At 39.7% G+C, this 6,512-nt stretch overlaps 1 long non-coding RNA gene across 9 annotated transcripts in view; it reads left to right on the top strand.

The window, feature by feature from the left end:
• The first annotated feature begins 4,786 nt into the window (after positions 1 to 4,786).
• LOC137850211 (uncharacterized) overlaps positions 4,787 to 6,512 on the top strand; it is a 43,950-nt gene continuing 42,224 nt past the window's right edge. For 4 of the 9 annotated variants that reach the window (XR_011092364.1, XR_011092369.1, XR_011092362.1 and 1 more), the window contains exon 1: positions 4,911 to 5,068. This is a non-coding gene — a long non-coding RNA (uncharacterized lncRNA). Of the gene's footprint in view, positions 4,877 to 4,910; positions 5,069 to 5,138; positions 5,306 to 6,512 lie in introns of those variants that run through there. The other 5 variants (XR_011092370.1, XR_011092363.1, XR_011092365.1 and 2 more) reach the window with 2 other exon arrangements.

The raw sequence follows: 6,512 nt of genomic DNA, 5'->3' as shown, positions 1-6,512 counted from the left end.
CTTTTGGCAAACCTTTTAAAGGTATTCTTGATACAGTTAAAAAATACCCCAAATAAGTGGACATGCTTATAAGAAAGACTGGTCTTTCAGCTGGTGATAATCAGCCTTGCTTCACTGAATTCAACAACCTTATGCTGACCGTCTGGTGTTGCAGGCATTTACAGGGTGGAGTCTATCACAAAAGCATAAGCTTAGCTCTAATAAATGAAATCTTTGTTGAGTTGATGGGATAAGACTGATTTGCAATAGGTAAAGGTCTGGCACAGAGGATGCATGTGAGTCATGCATGTGAGAAATTACCTAAACAATTTGTAAATGGAATTACTAGGTATTATCTGTCTTTTACGACCAGTAAGTATTGACTTACAGTGTATCATTAGTGTTTATGTGATGAGCTCCTAACCAGATTAGTGGATTCTTTTCAATGGATAATTCTATCACTTTTTTTTTTTATTTTTTTTAAAGTATGTTAACAAACACATAGCATTTCAAGCCACCTTAGCAGTCATAAGATGTTACATGATAAGCACGTCTTAATAAATGGCATTTGATCAACGTGTTTATAGGAAAAACAAAAAAACAAACAAACAAAAAATAGCACCAGGTGTCCACTGTACCTCACTGAAAGGAACACTTATAAAAAGATGAATGGCTAAGGCTGAGCAGTAGTCTGTGACAACAGTACCTGGTACAGTCTCCTCTGATGTGGAAGGTGACCAGCCCCTTCAGCTGTCTGCACCAGACTCTCTGGGTTGCCTGAACTGTGTTTTGTGCAGACTCAGAATGGAAAATGTGACATTTAAGTTGTCTTTCTGGTCCTTCTTTCAGGACTTGCCAGGTGCCAGTTAAGTCTTTGCCACGAAACATTTATCTTCAAACTTGTCTGTTTTGTGACCTACAATCCATAGTTGCTGAGGCCTTTCCAGAATCAAGAGACTAGGAACTCCAAGGTACAGGAGGCCTAACAATATCTTATTTTCAGCTGCATTCATGTCAGCAAAGTGGATATTTTAGGCACTATTTTGCTCCTGTAAAAGAAAAGGGATAAGACTTTAATGAGGGACTGTGATGAATCAGACTTGCAAATCAGGTCTGCTGTCCACATTGCCAGAGCTGCTGCTTCATGATAGCATAAACAGTGCTGATAGCCATTATGTGTGCAACAGAAGTATCTGGGAATGTGTTAGTATTTCTTTTTAATGGGGCTAGAACTGTTTTGAAGTCAATTGCAGGTCATCCTCCCATCCCCGGTTTCATTCAAGTTTCAGAGGGTTAGCCTGGTGTGTGCAAACTTGACTCCCTTCAAGGGAGCTGAAAGCTCTCCTCCCAGTATACACTAAATGTGCTCCAACCCTCACTGAGGATACAGGTGTGCAAAACAGTGTTGCACAGTTTGCAATAGCAGGAGGGGCTTGCCAAGCATGCACGTGCCATTTGAAGATTTACAAACCAATGAAAGCTCATGCAATGTTCAGAAGAGCTCTTTTATGGCATTTAAAATCCATAAGACTTACGCACCTTTATATTTGTAGTCAGTCATGCAGTCATCTCTTCACTGAAGATCCTCTCTCTTCTTTAACTGTTTTATCTTCTGTTGTCTTCTACCCTTGTTGCTTTTGTGTCACTTTTAAAGAATTATATCTCCTTTCTTCCTGCTCTTTCTTCTGGCTCTCTGTAGAAATGGCAACATACCTCCCTTTATTCTCACAAAAGTTCCAGAAAAGTGTTTCACTGACCAACCTGTGCCTTGAAGGGCCAAGACCTTTTCTGGTGTCTGGATAGCATTTCATTACCAGCAACTGAAGCAATCCATTAAGCTCACGAGTGCAATCACATATGCAATGACCAACAAAGAGTTCCATGTTAAAATAAAGAAGATGAGGTCCCTTTTATTGAAGACATGGAAAAATAATGTCCCTTTGGTCCTGTTCAGCTGCAGCCTGGTACAGCCCACTGTCATGGAGTCTTATGGAGCCATGGCCACTGTTTTGAATGTGAGTTTGGGCTTTCAGGAGTTTGAGCAGTAACAAAGAATTAGCAATGCTAGATCACAGCTATGGGCTTCTGTTTTGTCCCTCCACAGATAAAAGTGTCACAGTTGTCATGGTTGTCTCAGATCTAGAGAAAACTGCAGTCCCACCACTCTAGTTCACTGACACAGATCAAAGCTTTGGCTTAACCCATGACAAAGCAGTTGCTGTGATTAGCTGTAATTTAACATGTCTTGTTCCTCCTTCCTTTTGCAGGAGGCACCCTGTCTGCTCACTCACAGTGTTGTCCCAGAGTAGTGGAAGCAGGATTTCATCCACCCCTACAAACCTTTTTTTGGACAATGAGCAAACTCAGAATAAGACGTGTGAGCACGAAGAAGACACCAGAAATTAGCAGGCTTGCTCATTTCAGTCAGGCTTGTTGCTGTGTGTGAAGTTTTATACATGCAGTCATGGTGGCAGGAGTGACATGCTGTTGCCTTATGCATGACACAGGCAAAAAGATTGCACACGGTCTTTTATAGATATAGAATAGACTTGTCTGTATGGAGACCTGTGTCCAAGAAAGCCAAGAGTCTCAAAGCTTTTGAGATTGCTTTACTGTGAGCCTCATGCCTGTATCTATGTTTAGCTCATTGGAACAGGCTAAATCAGATCTGAAGTATACCCAAAAATATGTATGTTATAAAGGTAAAGGTGTCATCACATGCTCATCTGTTAATCTGCCCCTATTGCAAAAACTGCTTGCACTTGAAATTAGGTGACTTGTTTTTCCAACATTTACCTCTTGGGGATCTTTCAGGGAGATCTGGCTAGTCCCAGAGTATGGCGCACAGAATGATCTGACTCCTACCTTTCACACAGCTTTTTGTATCTCACCTGTAGGCTGCCCTGGCCTATTGCATACTTAGTGTACAAAGCTTGTCTGTTCCATAACATTCATATATATGTACTCATTTTCATGTTGGACTTTCAGGTGGGATACTTTTATTTTTTCGGTTTCGAGTGGCACTGCTGTAAAATTCTTGTAGCAAGCTGAGCTGGTACATCTTTCTGTAAGTGGCTTTTGCAGTAATGAATGCGTCTTCCTTCGCATTCCAATTCTGGAGCAGTTTGAGGCATGAGCCTCCTGGCCCTTCCTGGTGTTCAATGATCCTGAGATTTTTTTTTAATTATTATTATTATTTTTTTTTTTATAAATGATGTTTCTTTGTAATATGTCAGAGATGAGAAACTTTTGCATTCATGTTCCAAAAACCTGACATCTAAGATTGTGCCTGCAGCAGGGTATGCCATGGGTATGTGCGAGGATACAAGACCTTTGGTATCACAGGACAGAGCTTGACAGCAGGAGAAAAACCTGGTGCAGACCCATCTATATCACCCATCTGAGCAGTTCCAGGGCAGATCTAACTATGGCGCCATGCCTGGGTTTTAGCTGATGAGAGGAATCTATCAGTTTTTCTCCAGAAGGGATCCTGCAGGCATACAGTAAGGATGGTCACAGGAACAAGGCACTGAAATGAAACAAAGTGTAATCTGAATTGACAGCGTAAATTCAAACACTGTGTCTACTAGCTGTGACCCAGGGGGATTTATTTGAGACATGCAGATGGTGCAAATGCAGTGAGAATAAGTTAAATGTGCTTTGCCTGTTCTTAATTTCTAATTTCTTGTATCTCCATATAATTATTTTTGCTAAGAAATATCGTAATCTCAGCAATTAATATCCTGAATTTCAGCCAACTTTATTTTTTGATATTGAAACATCCCATTTCCTTTCCTCTCCTCACTCCCCATTACTGACATGTTTACAGCAAGTCAGGTATAATGAGAGGGTCTTAATTGTTTCTCTTTCAGCATAGGAAATTATCCTCTGTCCTCTATCTTTATCGTGAAACTTGAAAAAGCCTATCTATATTAATTGTAGGGTTGTGCCATATATAAATATAATGCTGATTATACTATTGAAATATTATTTTCAACATCTAAAACAACCATGGTACCATTCAGTCTCTTCAGATGAGAAGCAGTGCTCATGTGAAAGCAAATTGTAGTGAACAATGCTCAAAGAACTCTAATGTGTTTGAAGCAACTTAAAGCAGTAACTATGGCCTTGGACACACAGACAATCATTCACTCAGACTACAAAGCAATCATTTTGTCCAAGAGGAGAGAAAAATAGGTTGGAGCAACAATTTGTTCCTAAAAAAAAATGGAATCAGTTAATCAATTTGCAATAACTATCTGATTTATTTGTGTAATAACATGACTGGCAATTTACAGCCTTTGCCAATAAATCTCAAACTCATGATTTGCTGCAGCCATAAGCCATTTATTTTATAAAGATGACCTTTAATCTCTCTTATGATTGATTAATCAGTATATCATAAATAGAGTCATGAGAGGTGAAGAAAGATTTGCTTGATGATGACCAATTTTCTGTTTCTAAAGAGCTCTGCAGGTGTGTCCAGAACACAAAAAGCTTCATTAAAAGACAGTGGAGGAGCAAAGGAGGTGCATGGTACTGCACTGACAGATGAAAACAATAAAATTACTTAATATTTATTCATTTAAAAAAAAACCCTCAGTGGACAAAAATAATCCTCCAGTCATAAAAGGCTATACTGTTACCTTTAATGTTCCTAAATACAAGAGAGTGTGGATGCTTAACCCCTGGATAGAAAACAGAATGAACTGTGGCTGTGATTTCAATGTCCTCTTAACCTCTCCCACTTTGGGGTGTTTATTAGGTACTTTAGCTCTTTTGGTAAACACTGTTTTCAGCTGTTCTACCTAATGACTAGAGAGACAGAGAGCTTTCCAGTGCTTTTCTCACTTGTGTTTTCCTCCACTAGCCATGCACTTGGAAGAGCAAATAGCAGGTAAACATCACCTACTATCCTGATTCATCAGCTAAGTTTGTGGGAGCATCCTCTACTCTCTGGAGATGTGTTTTCATAACTTGGCTTCAGCTGATGTAATTTCTTGCCATCTGAAAAAGAGTTCCCTCCCATCCTGCTCCCCCTTGTCAGGGGCATGCTCCTGCTTTCTCTTGAGCATGGTGTAGCACTCAGGTGAGTAAACAGTAACCCCTCATAAAAGGGAGGGAAGAAGAAGTGATTGAATACAAAAAAAGTGTTTTTTTTTTGTTTGTTTGTTTTTTGTATTATTTGGTTAGTGACAATTCACATACCTAGTCATTGGCTGAATATCAGGGCTAGTATAAGGAAGATTGTGGATAAGATGAGGTGAGCATCCAGTTGGCTCAGGTGCAGACCAGAAGCTACACCCAGAGGGCTCCTGAAATGCAGGTACTGCTTTTCCTTCACTCCTCTATGTGTAGCCCCCTTGCCTCCCTTGTGCCTGTGGACACAGTCTGCTCTGTGGGCATGCTGTCTTGATGCCTGTAGGCCAGCACTCAACCTAATGCAGAGGAGAGAACAGAAAGGAGCAAAAGGACAGGATCAGAGAAGGCTGTGGTAGTTTGATGACTTTACACTTGAATACAAGAAACATGTGGTTCATCCAAAGTCATTGGCCTTTCTTAATTTTGTGTGTGTGAAAAGTCGGTTGCTGACTTCCAAACTTTATATTACAGAGTAGTTCATAAAACACTACTCAAATGAAATAAAGATACCTGACACCTGGGTTTTACTTGATTTGTAGAGCTGTAAATGAGTGTACCGGAAGTGATAAATTGAGGAACCAGGAGCATAGGATATTAAAATGCTACATGTGACTGATAGCTGAGGAAGCCTGATGATGGCTGGAGAGAAGGTCTGTGATGTTATTCTAGGCCATTCACCCCTTCCTGGATTGCAATCTCTTTAACTTTACAAATTACGTAAGTGGTAGATTTGATAGTTCTTCTACTCCTTTAGCATTGGAAATAGTATATTTGTGACTTACTGACCTGGAAAAAGCTGTTGTGTGCAAACACCAAGTGAATTTAGGAGCTTTAGGACTTCAGGTTTCAGATACCGGGAGAGTACTATTGTGAAGACTGTTTCTTTAACTTGTTTATCAGTATCAAAATGATAAAATGAAAGTCCGTTTCCATACCTTTATCAACACAGCGCTCTGTCGTTCTTATCTAGGCAACTTGTTACAGAGACTCAGATTTATTTCCTTCATTTCTGGGGGGAAAACTAGTGATGCAGTGTATTCAGACCCTGGGGGGACAAAGTAACTACTCTTATTCTAGAATAAGGTGTCTCTTTTGAAAAGTATAGACAGAAAATGTTGGGCAGAGACTTAATGATGCTTAATGTGAGAGAAACAACAGACTTCCCAAAACAGCTGCTTTTTAGACTTAGAAAACTGCACAATCAGCACATGCTTCTTTCCTCATCCAATCTTTTATAAGTAATAAAAATCTATACCAAAGTATTTTTAAAGTAGTAAGATCTTTACACTTATTTAAATAGACCGTGGGACAGGCCCTGTAATTATCAACTGCTGAAGATGTTCAACTTGCTGGGCACTTGAAGATTACAGTAATATAGCTACTACAGTCAG

This window comes from Anas acuta, chromosome 1 (genome assembly GCF_963932015.1).
Source record: "Anas acuta chromosome 1, bAnaAcu1.1, whole genome shotgun sequence".
In the NCBI taxonomy this organism is placed as follows: Eukaryota; Metazoa; Chordata; class Aves; order Anseriformes; family Anatidae; genus Anas; species Anas acuta.
This window is presented reverse-complemented; position numbering and strand designations above follow the sequence as displayed.